Source organism: Phaethon aethereus (genome assembly GCF_964289735.1).
Source record: "Phaethon aethereus genome assembly, chromosome: 4".
Classification (NCBI taxonomy): domain Eukaryota; kingdom Metazoa; phylum Chordata; class Aves; order Phaethontiformes; family Phaethontidae; genus Phaethon; species Phaethon aethereus.
The window spans coordinates 56,255,776-56,276,929 of NC_138578.1; positions in this window are offsets into that span (position 1 = coordinate 56,255,776).

Genomic DNA, 21,154 nt, shown 5'->3' on the forward strand with positions numbered 1-21,154 from the left:
TCAGCGGAGCAATGTGTTTAAAATTTGTGTGTTTCCAGTGCTGTGCCTGGCCCCCTGTGAATGCTGCCTAAGGCATATATACTCACCCTCTACTACCTCTGGCATGCCCCTATGACAACACGGCCGGGCCTTGTCAATACCATGACTGCCGTATGTGGAAACATGCATTAAGAGCTAATTAACGGACATTTCAGGTACTATTAATCACATTACAACTAATCTACATAGATTAGACTATTGCTTTAGTGATGGTTTACCTCTTATTTCCATATCTTCTCCTTTAATACGCCTAACGTTAGACATACTAGGCAGTGCTCTAGACATTATTAATAAATACTCAATATTTATGTTATGGATTCTGAAACTATTTAAGTGACTATTGTATCACTGGTTCATGCTCCTCAGAAGGAAAACCCTTCTAGGCTTTGCTAGGTTTGGGTTTGTTGTTGGTTTTGTTTTTCTTGTTTTTAAATATGTTAAGGATTTTTTTTTTTTACTATAACATAGAAATGCTCTTCTTCTCCCAACTGTAAGTGAGAGAATGCAGCTGTGACCATGTTTTTGCAGTGCAAATAGATGACAGATTAAGCAGGTTATTGATGCCCTTGCCTCAAGGATAGAGCAGCTTTAGCTTTTCTCTGGGGCCAGGTTCTCTGCAGCTGTAGGGCAGCGCAGCTCAAAGGCCTGGAGCTGGTCACCGAGAGCTACCTGAGCAGGCGGCCCAGGGGCTGTCAGAGCCAGCCCGCCCCGCTGTCCATCTGTCCGCTGTCAGGCAGGTTTCCATGAGGTCAGTTTTCCAGAAGTAAAAACAAAGAGGTGCTGTTGTGAAATGAAGAGCCCAGCCTGACATCTCTCCACCAGATGAAGTGGTTAGCGGCTTTGGATTTTGTAAAACACTGAAATACATCTAATCATTTCACGTAGAGATTAGCACTACCAAATAATAATATGTAATTACGCATTTCTAATTAACTGCCACCAGTTTCCAAGCAGTCCCTCCCAATAAATGAGGGAGAGTCCTGCTTAAACATATGGTCCAGCCCCGTCCTGTATGGGGTCAGTCGGAAGAAATGACAGGCTGAGCCCCATCCCAAATGGCTTTAGGAGGGAGCAGTGGGTCTCTTCCTTCCCCACAACTGTGTCTGACACAACATTCCCTGTAAAGATGAAATTTGTAATTTTATAAATGTATTTTTATACTGCTTTTTTTATGTGTGCACATGAAATAGGCAAACATACCCTTCCTTCCACTGCACCAAGCCTTTCTTTCCCTGTGCGCTGACATTAACGGCTATGATCACAACTATGCTGTTTCCCTTTCAAGTGTAGCCTCACTGTAAGGTAACAATTGTTGCTTTTACTTCTACCACAGCTGTAGCTCCAAATGGAAGCAATGTCACACAGTCAAGCAGACGTGTTTCTTTCTAGCAGTACTAATAAAAATTTACAATCGTTTTCCAAGTAACTTCTTTGTTGAAAATGCGTTTTAATCTTCAGAGAGACTCAATGACAAGATGGAGGTGTGAAGTTGTAACTTTAGCAATAATGCCTAAAAATAGCCTTAAAAAGGTATTTGCCTACCCTTATCTAGCTTTTTAAAGCAGCTCTGACAGCCCTGTTAGCACTACAACACTTGTGGAGGTTCTGGCACTACCACCTCCGTACAACTTTTAATTTCTTCTGCACATATGCTTCCAATACAAAATAATACCAAGAATACTGCTGCCAAGGACTACTCTGGATTGAAAAATCTGAAAAACTAAAGCTGCAAGAAAATTTCTCTGAACACATTTTGTTCTATGGCTTTCCTTGGGAATACAATTAGTTTGAAATAACCGCCACCTCTTTTAACTGGTGTGCAGTGTTTCAACAACACATACACATGCTGAAATCAAAAGAATAAGCATGCAGAGACAAAATAGTTAAAATTTGTGTTTTCACTGCAGTCAACAGTAAGGTATCCATGACCATGAGGGCATGAGTAACATAACCAGAATAAGACAGGAACAAAGAATACAAAACCCATACCGAAATTCAGCTATGAGAACACTCTTAACACAGTCGCCTTCAGAACTTGTCCATTAACCTCCTCAGAGAGCAAGGGCTGGTCTGAGCAGCAGCAGAGCCAGAGCTGGCAGGAGCCATGGGTGCTCCTGAGTTCCACAGCCTGGGTTCAACCTTCAGCTCAAACTGTGCCCCAGGTACAGACCAAAGCTCACTGTGCTGGGAAAACACTCACTCAATAAAGGCAGTCACTGACCGCCACCTGCGAATGTTTAGCACAGGTGCAGCTGCTATGAAAAAATAATTTTAAAACATATTTTTTTTTCTGTAAATCAAATATTGCATGTCTAAAAAGTGAATTAAAGCTGCTCTAGGCGTAGCTGTGAAGTTTGGGGGAGTTGAAGGTGGTTGTTTTGGTTTGTTTTAAACTGACAATCAAAAGCATAAATGCTGTGCTTTCCTTCATGACATCTGGAAGGCACCTGTGAGAGGATCTTAAAACTCTTGTTTTCAAAATGGAAAAGTCAGGTCATGCTGTGCCTAAGTGCAGGAGTGTGGAAGCAAGCAGGGGATTGTCACATCTCCAGTGCTCAAAAAAATTAAAGGAAACATTCAATTGTTGAGAAACGAAGGGAGAGCGATTGCTTGCACCCTTCATTTGGCACCACTTTCAATATGGCCAATTAACACTTTGAAACGTTTACTAAAGACTCATTACCCTCATCTCCCCTTCAGTAAAAAATAGCAAGTGATGACAGCAGACATTTCTGCTGTTTGTCCACAAAAAAACCAAAAAAGATCAGCTTCTACATAACGGATGATTTTATCACTTAGACTGCTTGTCTAAGTCCTCTATAAGAACACAACCTGTAGTGGACGATTTTAAGCAACACACACCATCAGTGAAACAACACACCAAGAAGGTAATAAGATTGTGTGTTATTTTGTACCACTTCAAGTGGTACAAAAGTACTTGCACAATCTCAGCACAGAGGAACTTTTAAAAGGACCTTAAGTTTCAAGGCAACCCACAGGGCCTGGCACTTTTGAGACCCAGATGAAATCATCCTTCATCCAATTTAAGAATCCACCCCGAAAGCCTCACCGCACTGAACAGTGAGTAGTGGGGTGGCTAGGCATGCGTAACAGCAACTTAAGTGTCCCAGAGGCAACATGCAGCTGGCCCCAGGTCTAACAGGTGACTGCCACTCACGTTTCTTCACGTAGTTATTTTGATGCCACAGCTTACACTCACAGAGGATTTTGGAAGATGCTTACAGCTTTTGTATGATACACATGTGAACTCCTGAGACTAAAGATCAGCCACCTGCCAAATCTGCTGGTAGGTTCTGCTGCTGCAGCAGAGGCAACAGGGGGGCAGGTCACAGGCCAGCGTTGTCTCCCGAACTCCTTATTACAGTGACTGGAAGGGGAGAGAGCCAAGTTCTGAACTCCCTCAGGTCACTGCAAGTGCCACAGCTCCTCCACAAGAGCTCAACATACTTCAGTCATCGAGTCACAGACCTGTAGAACCACAGAACAGAACAACCTGTTCTCTGTGGCCACTGGTGAAGAGAGGCCATAGATGTAAGGTGCAGAAGAAACATTCAGGTGAGACAAAACCAATGTTTGACTTCAAGGGCAGGAACACACTGGCCTGCCTTGCTTCTCTGAAGCTCTTTACAACAGAAGCCCATCTGCTAGGAATGATCAGGGTAGGGCCAAGCCTGCCTCGGGGCTGTGGAGCAGAGCAGATGACTTCACCGAGTCCCAGCAAGTCTGATCCTGTACAATCCTGCCCATGTACCAGCTCATCTCCCTGCACAACCTGCTAGCCATTTCGCATCTTCTCTTGGACACCTCGCAGTTCCCGTGGCTTGCAGAGAAAGCTGAGATGTTTCATTCGGGCCACCTGGAGCCCACTCCTGGCCAGATGCCCCCCACAGCAAGAAGGATGCTAGACAAACGTCTGAAAATCATAGCTGCAGACCAGCATGCTCGACATATCTCTCAGAATTTGAATGTTTGCCATCACTTCAAAAGGTTCCCACTAACCTTACGTTAGAACTTACCAAAAATATTTTGTCATATGTTAAAACAAATTAAAAAAAATAAATATTTGCAGAAATGGCTGTCATCACTGGCTCCTTCCACTGTTTTTCTTCTACAGGCTAAACAAAAAAGATATTTTTCTCCTCACTAACACTAGGGATGGAGTCAGCCCTAATTACATTCTACCTTTCAAAAACAGAACCGTTTCAAACTTTTGGTAACATGTGGTGACCTGCATTTGAATGAACTTAGCATGCCCTCAATATCTGCCCTGTGAAAGAGCAGCCATCTCAGACCTCACAGCGTTTGTTTAAATTCTTTCAGAGACCTTAAAAGATGTGGAATATGTAATGTTGATCATTGACATGGAAAGCTCATGGTTCAATTACAAAGCAGAGCCCTCACCCTAAACACGGTGCCTAAAAGCAAACACACAAACCTTGGCAATTTGAAAGCAGAAAGTTTTAGAAAGATACAGAACCAAAAAAAGGGCTCAATACTAATAATTCATTAGCAGCTACAGTTTGAGGATACTGTTTATTTCAACAGGTGCTGGTGGATACAAACAATTTCCTAAGTTCCTCCATAAATTGGCCACGTAACCTTTTGGGGAGGGGTGTAAAAAGGAAGCAATACTTTAGACAGTCTGGACTCCAGAAGTAGCCACATGCACCTCAGCCAGCTTTTGTGCAGTGTTGCAGAGCAGTGGGAAACTGGCAGAGGCAGGACATCTCCGAGATAGATGAGCAACAGAGCTCAAATTTGGGACATGCAATGGGTTATACCTTCTTTTCAGCAGCCTTTAGAGATACTTAAGCTGTTTATTATAAAAGTCTAGAGGAATGTGAAAACACCTGAGAGTGAAGACGAGTAATGTCATCAGCTAGAAGCTGCTATTTATAAGACCTGAAGACAGACTGGAGCTACCCACTGCCACTGGCAGACAATACTGCAGTGCAGGCATGAGGTAGAGAAAGGTCAGGCAGCCAACATCTGAGTTGGGTGAGGAGGAAAAGAAGTCCAGGCAGCAGTGAATGACATGAAATGGCACATGGAGACGAAAAGCAGGAATGTAGCAGGAGGATGAACTATCGTGGAGAACCAAAGGTTGCACCAGGATTTGCTCTTTTTGTGGAAGAGGAAGGCGAGGGAGGCATGAGACACATATGTCTCATCTGGGACGTTCTTCTGATGGTTAAAATTGCATTTGGCCAGGACTGAGGTGGCCCATGCAATAGGCTCGTGAACAAACTGGATCACAACGGTTAAAACAATTACTGTATGCATATACTGGAGAAATCTTGCAACGAGCCAACCAGTAACACTACATCCCAGCCCTTCTGCTTACTTCATACTTCAGCAAGTGGTGAATCCCAGGGAACGCTAGGATTTTAGGACAGCAGTGCAAGGGAGCAGTTTGGCTTACCTGAACTTGATCCTGCAAATCCGTACTCATGCAGTGTCCTGTCCATAACACCATGAGGTATTATGCAATGTTGCATACAAGAAACAAGCAGTAGGCAAAGTCTACTGCATGAAAAAAATATAAAAAACAACACAGCCATTTAGATCTTGAACATCTTAATAAATTACTGAAAAGCTTTATAAACAAAAAAGCTTTTAAGGAAATGGGTGCATCATCTACCTTGGCTGAAGAAAACCACAACGTAGCATAAATCATCAGTTATTACAGTTGGGATTTAAACGGCTAGCATTCCAACTTTGTAAAATACATTAAAGCATCTTCTTCACACAAAACAGAATTCAAACCTGCTTTGCATGCTAGAGAAACAGCACTGCTGCCCTCTTCAGAAGCACACACAGAGACTTTGGCACAGGAGTTATTGTCGCCAAATGTGTCTGAATTAGTTTCCTTTGATGAATTCAGAAAGATGGTCTTCTCAGAGTTCAAGTCATTTGTATTCCCAGACTCATTCTGAATGTCTGGTAAGAAGGAGGGGTCTTCTACTAATCCATCTCTTGAATAGGTGTGAAAAGGTGTTTTAGAGGTTGGCAAAACACTGGCAATGCTTTCTTCCTCTGATACAGCACCTGTGTCTGAGCTGAAAGACCCAGAAGTAGCCTGGAACTCCACTCTGTAGTTTACAGTGCAGTCATCTTTCCATCTCTTAATTGCTCCCTCTGCTCCGCAGGGGTCAGTCTGTCAAGGTGCTTGGCTCTCAGCACCGGAGATGGAAAAAATGTTCCTTGGAGAACTCTCAGCAAATATCTACAAAATAAACACAGTTTCAAATAAGCTGTTTAGAAGCTGACTCAAAACTGTTGCCAGTAACACTAAAGAAAACCAAACACCACTCAAGTAACCCTGAGGCTGCAGCAGCCTTCCCAAACAGTTTTTGCAGGTGCTGTTTTGTGAACATAAGCTATAAGGCCAGCAACTGCACCTGAATATGTTTTAAAACTGGCATTTTCAAAGGCAGATACTGATCTCAGGTGCTTCCATTTCTCTGTCCTGAACACGGTTCTCCTACAGACTAGTTACTGCAGCAATGTGCACTTGCAACTTCAATGAAGGGCCGGGGTGGAGCTTTCTGCATATAGTGTCAGGCCCCAGAAAAAAGGCCTCAACATCAGTGCACAGTTTTGAACTTCCCTGGCACTTCAGTGCAGATATAAGGAGTTATGAGCTATTTGTAGAAAAAAAATCAGGCCTAGAAAAATTCATGCTTCCAACTGAGAAGCTGTTTACCACTGCTGTTTCACATTGATCATATGGCACTAATATAGCCCTGGAGAGCTAGGAAGAGTAGGCAGAGCATTGCTCTAAAATCTGTAACTTTTGCAGGAGCCAGGGAATTCACCAGGTGCAAGAATGAACATGAAAGCAAAGGCCAAAGAAACAAAGCATCACATGCCATAAGAGGAATATGGAGTACAAGTGACATTCCAGAATTAAACTCCAGGAATAATTCATATTAGAACTGACTAACTGGCAGCTTAGGTTGGGGAAAGGTTTTACTCATAGATTTTTCCAGTGAATTTTCAGTCAACAGGGCATCCAACATCTGTCCCTCTGTAGGAGAACTGCTCCTGAAAAACTCCAGTGAAAGCCCCAATCTCACTCCCTCAGGCTAGAAGGTGTAGAGAACCCTTCACACTCCCTGCTGAGCGGTGGCTTTTCAGCACCCTACAAAGGATTACATCAGAAATAAGCACGGAGAAAACCGTATGTGTGACAGCAGTGGTTCCCTAATAGGCACTTCAAAGCACTGAAGTAGAAAAGCTTGAACTAGCCACAACAGCTATAAATATTCTGAGGTATTGGCACAGGGAGTGTGCAAACAACTCAAAAGAATTTCACTGGTACATCTAAATACTTTGCATTTAATTCACCACGAAAGACACTGTCGTCTTCAAAATTGAACACCCGTACACTGGAAGCCGTCACCAAGCTGAAAGCTTTCTCCTATCTAGGCTCTCTACAGCCCTATCAAAAGGTCCTAGGACAGCATTTATCTACTTATTTGACATGTAAGGGAGATTTAGTGTGTGTGGAAGAAAAGGCTCTATTGTCACCACCTGAAGCCAAGCTGAAAGCAGGGCTGGGTTGAGAAGAGCATTTATGCTTCTTGCACCTCATGGTTTGTCCTTCTGCTGAATTGAAGTGTGAACCAAAGCTACCAGTCACGATCTCCGGTGAGTGTGGCAAAACCCTGGCTGACACGCTTAAGACACAGATCGGGAAAAATTCAAAGGGGACCCAAATACTTGGGTGGCTCTTGCAGGCACCTCCAGCCACACTCTGCCAGCTTTTCTGCTCACAGCATTGACAACTCATGCAGCCTGTACTGCAGCATTTGATCCAGAAAGTGTGCTCAGATTGTGCCTAACGATATAAAATGACACCAGGTGAGAGGAGGAAACAGCAGTTATCTCCCCAAAACTTCTCTGAGTATCTGTCTGTGCAATTCAGTTTCGAGTCCCACTCTTTCTGAAATGCTATGAGAGGGAAAGAGACCTAACACAGAAGAATGAATGAATTAGCCCTGGAGGCACCTCATGAGTAGGCTGCAGATTTGAGTTCATGTTCAGCCAGTGAAAGGAAGATGGCTGTGGCTACTAACTAGAGCTAGACCGAGAGCTTGATGAAGTCTCTTGCACTAGTTTTCACACACTGTGTTCTTCTCTGTTGGCTCACTCAGGTGTCTCCCTGCTCAGCGTGCTGCTGTCTGGGACCTCCACCCAATGCTCCTGCCTTTACAGGGTGCATGAGTTCTCAAACTTGGAGTTAACGACCTCCTCAGTGAGGCAAAACTCTTCAACATTAGGCATGACAAAAACACAACTCGGGACCCCTTGTGAATCTAGTCACCATGTTTCCACCCCACAAAGAGGCCTGTACATGCATTCTTCATTCTGAGTATTCTTATATATATTCATGAGAAATTTCAAACAGAAAATGCTTTCACAAATAAACACAGACGAAGCACAATACTTCTATGTATAGTACACATTCAACTTTGATCACTAATTTAGCTGATTTGCATAGAAATTATAAACGCCGTGGTAACAGACTACTGTTTTTTCCCCTCCAAAGACGATATTTAATATAATAATCTAATATAATATAAATCACAAAATAAAATTTTTATTTACTAAAATTTACTTTGAGAACGTGTCACTAAAGAGCTGTTTTCACGTGGCTTGGTCTGGTAGAGTTATGAAAAATTCTTTGTGGGGGGTGGGGGGTGGGTAGGGCTGGGAGGAAGACCTCTAGCCAGTGAGATTTATAGCATCACTGACTCAAAGAAAACTAATTTTGTTAACAATAGCAATCTGAAATTATAAAACAGAAACATACCTGGGTAGCAGAGCAACACAAGTAGCCAGGAGGCAAACTAAGTAAAATACTGGGTCTGTCATGTGCTTTTCCATGATCCAGTAAGGATTTGACAGTGCGTTGTGGGTTTTGCAGGTTGCCCCAAAAGCCAGAGCGAAGCCGAAGTAAAACAGGATACTGCCAACTATAACTACGGTATGTATCCAAGTCTGCAATTCAGAAAAGGAAACAAATCAGATTTTAAACTGTAAACAGAGACACCTGTAACACCTGTGTGTATATGTGTGTACACATCCATGCATGAACATGCACACACTCTTTCTCCAAGGACAGCTATGTAATGTAACAGAGGATAGACTTGTTCAGATAATATTTCTAATTTTATACAAAAGATTCCAGGAAGAATGGAGTCTTCCTCCTACAATTCATAGGTAACCTAGCCATTTAATTTTTTTTTATTCTACTAAATGCACATCTTTTGATTCCTGTGTGAATGACATTTTTTGTGACATTTGCCTTAGATGACCACCTCATTCACTGGCAGCAAAGTAAGCCTTCTCAAGCAAATGGAGCAAGACCTTCACATGACACTACCCCTATATATCTTGCTTGAGACATGAACTGTTCTACATTAGGTATAAAATTACAGAAAACTCCAAACAGCTATAATAGTTACTATGGAAACAACACTGCCATTGGTCTGACAGCTTGCCGACATTGAAAAACACCAAATAAAAGCCATTTAAGTAATGTATTCCTATTCAGAGCATGGATACACTCATGCTACCCATATATTCTCAATAAAGATGTTTTTATCACTGCTGTCATGCTCCCAAAAGGACAATGAAAAGACTGAATCATAACTTGAAATTTCATCCATTATGAAATAATCCTAATAACTGTTTTTCAAAAGAAAAAAGACAGTGAAGAAATAAAACCCATTAATCTGTGTCCTTCTACTGTAAATATTATTGTATTTTCTTTAAAATTATGCAAAATAGCCAAGTATTACCCTCGTAAGGGCTGTCAATTTACCTAAGCTAATGCAGATGCTTTAGCTTGCACAGACTTAATTAAAAACTGGCATAGCGTTTCTGTAGCATATTGGTTCTCTAGTTCTGGCACCAAAATATATGTCTGAATTATTTATCCTGGCCACAGAGCAGATCATCAGTTCCCAGCTTTCAAAATCAACAGTTCATATTGTTGCCTTTGAGACACAAGCTTTGGGAACTAATGAAGGCTCAGTAGATCACTGGTTGGTTTTACCATTTGCAAAACTCAGCTGACATCCCCAAAACCACCGTACTCTAAGGAGGCAGGATCCTTTCACTATTTACAAATAATTTTGAGGCCAAATTGTGTTAATTTTAGTCATACAAGTACCACTATTGTCTCCAATGATAGGTGCATTAGGAGAGCTCACATGGTCACATAAACAAAATGTTTAGGTTTTGGCCCTTTTATACTTATTTTGTTCTGTATACAAAGGCCTGTCTTCTGTTTAATTTCAATGAAAGCTGTATGCACATGCTCTGTTAAGAATATACTCTTTTGGAAACAAAGTACTCACCACAGACTTGGACTCAATGAGAAGGTGAAATAATATTATGAAGAGCGCTGCTGTGTTTATAGGGTTTCCAAAAGAAAAAATGTCTATGTCTGAGCCACAGTAAGTCTGTAAAGGAAGACAGCAGTAAGTGTAATATATTCATTACGTATAGTCCTAATACACAAACTGGCATGAATAGTTTCAATATCATACATATTTGCAAGCACACAGTTCAGCTCAGTTCCAATGATGATCCTGTTAGTCCACATTTATGTATGAGGAAGTAAAATCAAACACTTCATTTTATTCTCTAATTTGCCTGGGGTTTTAATACGTTAAAATGTATAAATTTATTTCACATCCAGCACTTACAAAGTAAGGCACAAAAAAGCAAACGAGACTTTGGTAAAATGCATCCAGCAAGGTTATCCAGAAAGTTGAAGGCACATAAGCCTGTAAGAAAGAAAGATAATGGCATTAAAACAAATGGAACAAATTGCTGCATCCTTAATTAGCATTAATTTGAATTTGGGGAAAGATTTATCTACAGAAGTAATTCCAGTTAGTTTCCCAATGAAGAGGCATCTTTTGTATTACGATAATAAGAATGAAGAGCTCACTAATAGTTAGCTACACGTGTGGAGTATTTCAATCAACATCCAGACCTAGGAACACTGATCTTACAGCGGTTTCTGCCAGAACAGACCTACCAGAGCCTTACTTGAGTACTAAGGAAGGGAGAGGGCTAGGGGACAGTGAATTACCCTAGCAGCTTACCATCACTGAATGCCAAGTCCCACTTTCTTCTATCTCCGCGCCCTTCTTTTTGGTACATGTGCTTCTACCTCTCAATTTGTGCTGGTTGACTCCTCTGAGTGGACCAGACCCCTTTGTGAGCTAACTTAGCTCACTAGAACGTGAGAAATTAATTCATTTTTCTGCTGAAGTAACACATTGCTGCTTTAGTGAGTTAAATCAGCTTCTGGAAGGAGCTGATGGGACAACCGAGCTGACACAAGGAAGATGGTCTAGCTATGTGGGTGCAAACAGGTAACAAGAAGAAAAGAAGGGAAAAGAGAAGAACGAACGAGCCTTCTTCACTCAGTGGAGGCAAACTGGATGACAGCTCAACCACTTATGAAACCATAGCTGCATGTGCCCTGGCTCAGATATATCCCATTCCTTCAGGCACTAAATTTGAGACACATACGTGAGCAGTCTAGTCACCCAGGACTTCCTCTACAATTGATTGATGAAGTAGTATGTCACTACCTTCTATTGTTATAATAAAATAAAATACTATTTTAATTAAGTGTTAAATTAAAAAAAAGATTACATTAAAATTATGATAGAGTTCACGCTAAGCAAAGTAGAAACCAGGACAAAGCTCACTGATTTATATAATTTTGATTTAGAGACCACGCCCTGCTCCCTGCGGTCTTCTGTGCTAAATGTTTGGACAGAATTTACTTAGAGCAGGTATGATGTACAGTGTTTTCAGATGGGAGAAAAGTGCCACCAGCAAATTCCAGAACATACCCATAAGGGGAAAAGAACCCTGAATGACAGAACTTTCTTGAGGATTACTTGAAAGGAATCTGCTCTGGTTCTTAGCTATTCCTCAGTACTTTGCCAGTTGAGACCCTTATATGACAGTGAAAAGACAGTATCCAGTCCCCTTATCTTTAAAAGTAAGCCCAGATGCTTAAAAGAAATCCATTTTGAGGAAGCATGTTGATAGCTGAGGCAGTGAATGAAGTGAACGTGCTCGTAACGAAGTTTATCTAGTACACTGCTTCACGTGAAGCCCTTACTTTCTCTTGTCATCCAAACATCTGATAAGATTGGGTGTACAGCTGAAAAGAGCCTACAAAAAACTTTCGAAAAAACAGCTTTTATTTGTGCACATACTGCACAGGCCTAGGTACTTTTCTAATGAAGTGGTTTTAAATTGCATGTTTGCCTGATGTGAACCATGAAGGAAAGACAGACAGAAATGGCTCAAATGCTGACCATCTGAATTTGCTTCAGGCCAAGCATTCTTTAACCTACCACAGATTTTTGGGTCATTGTGTACAGCTGTGGGACCTGCATGAGTATCTCTGCAGACACATCTTTGTCCAAGACACCATAAATGATGGGTGGCACTGATGTAAAAAGGAGATTGAAAAGAATCAAGATCCAGTAGTCTGTCATTGACGTGCCTGAAAACCCACAGAAGAACTGGTACCAGAACAGGAGGTTCACATAGGCCTGAAAAGTCAAAGATGACATGATAAAATGTTACCTGTAGACAAGTGTTTTAAAAGTCAGGAGAAAAACTGTCTTTTAAAATTTTAAAAGGAAATTCTAGGCAGATCCTAGCTCTAATTACAGTCATCTGTGGAAAATTAAGTATAAATGCTATGAAGTTCACGCCAATCCCACACTTCAAAATTATATTTAACTAGCACACAGCTTTACATTTCAAAATTGGACATGACTTGTTTAAATAGTCATGCTGCCACCACAATAGTAAAGCCCATTACCCAGTGTTTAATCAAATCAGACAATGGCTTTGAGTGGGAAATTCAGTCCAAGGAATAACAGTCTCTGGTGTCTGCAGACATAAATGGGAAACTGAATTGCCTGACATGCTTTTTATGTCTTTTTGAACTCATTCACAGTAGAAACTAACAAAGAATATAAAGCCCCACTAAGCCCTTCAGTGCTCTCATCCCTGTCCCAGGAATGGGACAACTACCTACCACGTTCTTGTAGAAGTAGTAAAGCACCATGTTGGTAAGTCTGGTGTAACACCAGTGACCATGGACAAGCAGCAGCTTCCTGAGGTGTCTAAACTGAGAGATTGCAAAGTCACTTGCCATCACAGCCTGCAATGCACATGAAGGAAAGGATATGTTATATCCAAACTGTTAAAGATAAGTTTCAGATACTGCCAAGTGAGCAACCTACCTACTGTTGGAAACTGTTATTTTATGATTTTTTTATATGTAGTGCTTATGGTCTTACCCTCACTCAGATCCAAGCCTCTCCATACAACATTTTACACTAACACACAGAGCTCAGCCCAGCACAACATAGGCAGGAACACAGCAGTCTTTATTATTACGACACAGCTGCACAGAAATCACTGAAAGAGCTTAGGCTGCTTGTTTCCTGGTAGGACATGAGTAATAGGGAGTTCAGTGACAGGCAGCAAGCTCTGTCGTTTGGAGTCTGAACCTCTGCAGCGTTCAGCTTCTGAGTGCTCCTCGAAGAGCGCTGAAGCCTGGGCGTGAGCTCAGGCTGCAAACTCTTGCCCATGTACGGCAATGGACTGTGGACCACTGGGCTTCCGGGGTAAACTCTGAACCGATTTAAAATGGAATCTGATGTCATTTGCAGCTGTCTCTGTATATACTACCTGCATGCCTTCTTGGCCTGATATTCCCACACCGATGTCAGCTACCTGGATCATACTGACATCATTGGCACCATCACCTACAGAGGAAAGAAAAGAAGAAAAATCAAAACTAACTTCGCTTATTTGGAATGCAACCTGGAGGCAGCTTTGCTGGCTATCACATCGCCATGGAGGTGGCAGGAAGAGATAAATATACAAGAACACCAGAGAGTTCAGAGAAAAACATTTTTATGGCCAACAGTGCAGCCTATGGAAAACCCTACAGAAAGCAGGTTTAGTAAGTGGAAGGCCTGACTGAAATGAGCTGTATTCTCCAAATGGATACTGGTTGTTCCTTTTGTCAGAATTTAGTTGGTATGATAGAACAGAAAATATGGGTGTTTTAAATCACAGCCAGGCCTCTCTCCTCTCCATCCCTATTTTGGGGGGTTGTGATGGAGGATCTTTACCCTTTACAAACAACAGAAAACCCCCTTATTTGCTCCTTTGGACACATTACATAACACTGTGCATGACTGCTGCTGTTCTTGCTGCTTTAAATTACCATGACTAAGTGTTATGGACTAAATTTGCTAGTTCAGAAGACTAACATCGTCTTATGCCAGAAACAACTAGGATTCCAAGGATTATCTTCCTTTGAAAGTAAATTTTGTGACAGACATTAAAAAAAATTAGGAGAGAAGAAACTGGCTTCTACTTCTTTTCAGAAAAAAGAAGATAACCACAGGACTCACCTATAGCTAATGTCATTGCCTTTAGCTTATTTCGCACCAGTCTGACCAGGACACTCTTCTGCAGGGGTGTGGCTCGGCAGCAGACTACAGCCCGACATTTTTCTGTGAGTTCCAAGAAAATATCCTGCAGGCTGTCATGAAGGACATGCTCTAAAGTCTTTCCGTCAATAACCAGGCCTGCACTGAACCCTGCAGCTTGGGTGGAGGAACTTGCTGAGACATTCCTAAGTTTCTGACAGGGTGTTTTTTTGGCAGAAGTATTCTTCTGGATGTCTTCTAAAATTTTGCTCATCACCAACGCACAGGCATCCTAATTAAAGACAAAAGAAAGGCAACACTAAATACTGTTTGTGTTCTGGCTCCCTTTTCAATTTGTAAAATACAAATGGAGAAAAGGTCAGATGCTGCCCTTGCGTAGCATTTCACTTGAATCCAGAAAGGCTCAGACATAAGGCTGAATAACCCTTTAAAATCACAAAGGATACAGTCTGTTGTTAATAAAAGGGCCTGTGATTTTACTTTGCTTAAGTAGATTGGTTTGGGTATTGTACTAGGAGAAGGGAAAAAACTGAAGCAAATCAGAAAATCTTCATAGACTAGCAGAAAAAACAACCATTAAGGATTCTGCAATATAAATACAGCTTTGATAGAAGACTTTTGCTCTCTATATTTCTTTTGTCTGGCATGCAAAGCCAAAAATGCATTTCAATTCAGATTATAGGCGAGCTGCAATGAGTTACTAAAGAACTGGCCTTGGGGAATCTTTTACCTTGTCATAATCAATATCAGATGCCCCAAAGGTTCTTGATATCAATATATGTAACGTGCATGCTAGATAGAAGAAAATACATATTCTTAAATGTTCTCATTATTTTACTTTGAAATGCAACAGTATCAAATCCCATCTATTTTTTATTTCAAAGCCCAGTTAGAAGGAGGATGAGCACTTCCGCAAAAAGGACTCCATTCTCACTGTTAAAACACTCATTCCTCAGTAGGAAAAAAGAAAGAAGAAAGTGTTAGCAAGAATCAAACCCCAAGTTTTCCTCAAACACAACTGGTCTAAAAATCCTTTCTTTTTCACTTTATCCTCCCCAGAGTTACCACTTGTCACACAATCTTTTACAGCAGATACAAACTGAATTTCTAAAGTAATGTATAAGCAGACATATTTTTTATTAAAAATATACATTTTTTTATTAAAAAAAAAAACCAAAACCAAAAGGTCTTAGAAAATCCTCCAGTCATTTAGAGAAGTCTCAGATTTCATGTCTGCTCTGAGGAGAGACATTTCATACACTGGCTTTACCAGTTACTGTTAGCAATTTCTCTCTTAGGAAACTGATAAATAAGTTTTATTCTTTATTCAAAGAAATTGATAAAAATGAAGATTTGAAAAACAGCTGGTTATAAGCATGCACGAGAGGACACAACGATCAAGTAGGATTAAACTTGCCACCCAAAAGAGCAACATTTTTCACCACTCTATCACATGACTCAATTACTGGGTGGTGGGGAGAAGGTGGCTTTTTCTCTGATAAGATTGTTGGCAGATTAGTTTTCCTGAATAGTGTGCAATGTACTTTAATGAGACAATTCTTTGTACATTTATGCAAGACAAGCAGGGCTGAGGGAATATATTACACAAAGCAGCACAAAACTTAATTCAATAGAATTTGCATGACAATAATTCTTACATTGTTAATATGCTGTTACTCAAAGCCATTTGAGATCTCTAATAACATGTGAAGCATGTCAACTCCCTAACCTACCCCAAAAAGAAATTAAGCAGTCTATTCAATTAAAATAATTAATGGTCATTTAGGGACTGTATATAAAGAAATAGATGTTACATATGTATAAAGGATTTCATATTTTACCTGCAAGGAAGCAAACCATCAGTTTTCCAGTATTTTCATCTTCCAAGAAATCATGCTGTCTTTGGTCAGTTGGGAAAGCAGAGAACATTTAATTTTTCCTTATTGCCTTGCGTTACAGCCTGACTGAATTTTTCAGCAGAAAAAAGAAAAGTGTAGTTTTCCACTCACCTTACTCTGTGATTTGAGAGTGAAGATTCTGTCATCTGGTTCCAGCAGTTTACAGGCATAGGCAATGTTGACAGCTGTCTCTCTCTTGTCACCTGTCAGCATCCATATTTTTATTCCTGCTTTCCGTAATGCCTGTATTGTGTCTGGAACGCCCTCCTGCAGGCGATCTTCAATGCCAGTGGCACCTTAATTTAGACAAGCAGAAGGATAAGTGCTGCTGTATTTCCAAAACCAAACCGTTGCAAGAGTGACAGGACAAGATGGTCTTCTGTGTGTATCCACATCCCAAAACAGACACCCTACCGGGACATGCTTGGGAATCCCTCCCTTCCACATCTTTCTGTCCCAAAGCCCATCACATGCGAGTTTGTTGACACATACCCTCATTACAGTCTCAGGGGCCCCCAACTCTTCACAAGACCCTTTCTCATGCCAACTTTTCTCATTCTCACAGTTGTTCCATCCCACAGTGGCTTGTGGGACACAGACTCCCAGGCTTCTCATGACAAATATACTCCATTATTCCAACTCCCTCCTACCTCAGGCTACTCCAAACCTCGATCCTTCCTATCTCAAGGCCCACTTCTCTTCCTTATTCACAACTGTGCTCCAGGCTGAATTCTCTGTACCTCTTGTCCCAAGTCCTCACCTTTTCCGCACCAAAATCACCTCTCCTTATATCATATTTTTGCACACTGCTGCAAAGACCTGCCATTCATCGTCGGGTTTCTCAACTACTCATCACTGCAGTACCTCCTGTCCCAGGTCCTTTCAATTCATAGCACTAAACTATGTTTTGCCCTTCCTCCTGCCTCCACTGCCAACCTTGACATATTCCGCCACAGGGAGGAAACACCTGCTCTAACACACAGCTCTTAGTGGTTTTGGAAGACATGCAACAAAAAAATCCACAGTCTTTAACAGACATATCCTCTTTTCTAGTGCGCAGACTTGTGTCCCTAAAACGAGCTTAGAAAATCTTCTGTTCTGGTAACAATGAGGTAGCACAACATCAGCATAAAGCAGAACCATCTCTGAGAAGCTGCAGTGTCAGTGATTTACTACAGTACAGTATATTTTCATGGCTTTTCACAATACAAAGAGTACTAAATCAAACCAGGAGACATGGTTTGGCTTGTGGGATTCTCAGGCTAAAAGACTTTCTCAGAAAGAAACTGCTGTCCTCCATAATCCTGGCAATACTGACATGATTTGAATTTTTGCTTGTTGTTCTTTGAGGACAAAGTCTTCATTTCTCAGTCCTAAGAGGACAGTCAGAGTTACAGCTGCAGCTACACCAGGTAATGTTTATTAAGAAAGCAAAGGAAGTCTCAGAGAAGCAGAATGAGAAGTGCTGTAAGTAGTTTTACTCTGCAGATTACAATGTACATAACCCATTGCAAGTGTACCCAAGATAGAAGAGGTACTGAAAGCAAGCACCTTGGCAGCATGAAAGCATTTACCCTTCTTATTCCCACTCCCATTTAATGTCAGGGTCAACCCATATTGCTTACTGTCCCATCAGAGACATGAGACAAAAAATGCCTTGGCCTGCAGAACAGCAGGTCTCCACAGCAACTAGACTTCTTTCTACTGACTGTGGTGCAAAAGAGTACCTGTATAGCACATCATCCCTTAAAACTACAGCAGCTAGCAGCACTGCTCTGGCTCCTCTCCAGAAACTGAACCCAGTAATCCCTGAATTCCTTTTATTTAGTAACAAGGTTTATGGCTTTTGCCCTGAGCAGACATGGCACAAAATAAGGGAAGTAACACCTTTCCACACAACAGGATCTGTTTCTCTTCAGCATCGAGCATGAGCTGCTTTTACCACCAGTCAGATCTTTGCACTTTGTTTTCCAAATGTTATTTGCTGGGCTATTATCCCAGACTGCCTGCAGTTTACCTTTTCAAACGTTTTTCATTTTGTTTTGGCCTCCCCATTTCTGCACAACTGAATGACCACTAGAGGAATGGCTCCTGCAGAAGCATGCCTGACTTCTTATCTCCATGTTATTACAGGAGGACACAGCACGAGCACACCTGCTGTGCCACAAATCCAACAGTGATGGAAAACATGCCCCGAAGTGGGATCTGTGACTGTTTGCCCAGGCAGGCCTGTGATTTGTTGTTATCATTTCACATGCGTATTATGATGACACTTAAAAACTATAGTGAGCACAAAAAAGAAGCCAAATTAAAAAAAAATTCAGTAAAACTTTACCCTTTACAAACAACAGAAGAGCAATAGCTGCCTTCAGAGTGTTTTACAACTAGTACAAACTTACCAGCAAGCTCTATGAAAATTCAAGAGTGACAATAAACTCTAGGTCTGTAGAAAGCTATGTGCTACACAGATTGAGGCTAGCCCAGATTCCTGCAGGTAAATTCCAATTATGAACAACATGTAGTTTCCTAGGAGTTACAGCATTTTCTACTCACCGAGCAAAGTGAGTTCAGTCTCAAGCTTGATGGCAGATTCAAGCAGCAGTTCCTCCCTGTTGTCAATACTGGTTTCCGCTAAAAAATGATGATTTAACCACTCTGCATATTCTGCATCACTCATCACCTATAGAGTTAGATAAAACATACGGCATGTATCTATACTGTGTTTTCAAAGGCATCTCAAAAGTGTCCTCACAGTTACTTCTGCTGTCCACATACGGAAGCCAGAAGCACAGCCCCTGGCAGTGCATCACTTACATGCCCCAACATGTCCATGGATTTAGTACGATGTTCATAGTGTTAGATTACTTTGTCAGGCTTCCTAAACTATGTTACTCACTGGCACCCTACAGGTTCCCAGAGCTGCCCAGCAGATTTCCATCTAGACAGAAGGCAGGCAGGCCAATGAGCGTAGTATACTCTGCCTTCTGCTCTTCCGCTGCAGCACTGACACAGCTGCAGAGTCACTGCACAGCTGTGTACAGCTTGATGACGGTACAGTTACACAGACTGTACTTCTACTTTGCATAAGGCTTTGTAAAGAGGTTTCTTGCCTGTTTCAATCCCCATAGAATTTTACTTCTGAGCAGCTTTGAATTTAAAATGGAATCTCAAAACATCACTTAATTTTTGCATCCAAAGGTTCTAACACTGCAAACTGTTTGTGTAAGGCAATAAATCAGGTCTGACTTCATTTGTTTTCTGTGTCTGGAACTCCAACCAGGTTAAGTTTCACAGAAGGAGACCTGGTCAGGACTCTCGAGGAAAAATCAGGATATCTGACAAACCCTGTTTTAGAATTAGGCTATTAAGCTGCTTGACATCCTAAACTGACAAGAACTATGGCAATCTAACGGAAGTCAGGAATTGAGTTGGGTCAGCTTACAAATTCCTCCTGAATGAACATAAGGATAAACAAAATGTGGCAACAGAAGTATCTGTTTAGAAGCAGTGATGTCTGCTCCATTGGTGATACCACTCAGGTTGGTCACAGACTGTAAACATTCTTAAAAATATGCATTAAAAGGAATACCTTCTTAGCAATACACAGAGTGCGCAGTCCTCTTCTGGCGTAGTCATCCAAATGCTTTTGAGTTCTCTCTCTGATCTTCTTTTGTTCCTTTTCTGAATTATTAGTACCTACTATCACACAAAAAGCAAAGAAAGAAATTAAATATGCATTCTTATGCTAAATTTAGCACAAAATTTTGAAGGTCTAAATAAATTTAGCACAAAATTTTGAAGGTCTAAATAAGTTTTAAAAATACCAAAATGTTAACAAGTTTTTTTTAACTGTGAATATATCTTCATGTTTGCACAATGTACTATGGCTGTATCTATAGTGAGCATGCAGTGCGCCAGTCTGCCCAAGCAGTGAGGGGGAACCCGTCTGGTACAGATACATCTTTGCATGCCACTAGTATATCAAAATGTTTTCCTAAAATAAAGTTATTTTCTAAAATTAACTGTGCCACAAACACCTAAGCAGCTTTACTGTCACTGGTCTAGTAGGAGGGAGCTAAAAGGGAGGGCACAGTAAAGCTTTTTTAAAAATAACCATTAAAGGGTGGACTATTCGGACAGGCATTCCACTCATGTACCTTTGGATATGTATAAGTGAGGTTCCAAGTTTACCTTGAGAAACAAAGCAAGGAGAGGCACCTCCAGATATGAAATTACCCTCCATGTAAGATGACAGATTTTGGAGGTCCCGTTTCTGCTCCATGGTCTAGAGGCTTTTTGTCTAGACTTTAGATAGATAACTGGGTGAATTAAAATCCACCCTTGGAATTGGAAATATCTCTCTTCCTCACTGAAATCAGCCAGCCATGGAACATACAAACGAAACTCCTTTTTGCAGAAAGCAAGCCTTTAAAAATAATTCCTTTATATTACTTTCCAAACTACTAAAAAAACCCTTTGGAACATCTTCTGAACTGAAATATATTTAGGTATTTATTTCTAACATACACAGGTAATACTTTCTCTTTACTGCATTCAGTTAAAAATCAATGGCTGCTCGCTACAGTGTATAAATAAATCAGTGCTTAAACAACCTGGTGCATGCCTCCTGTGGCAGATGCAAAAAAACATTTACCCCCATTTACCCCC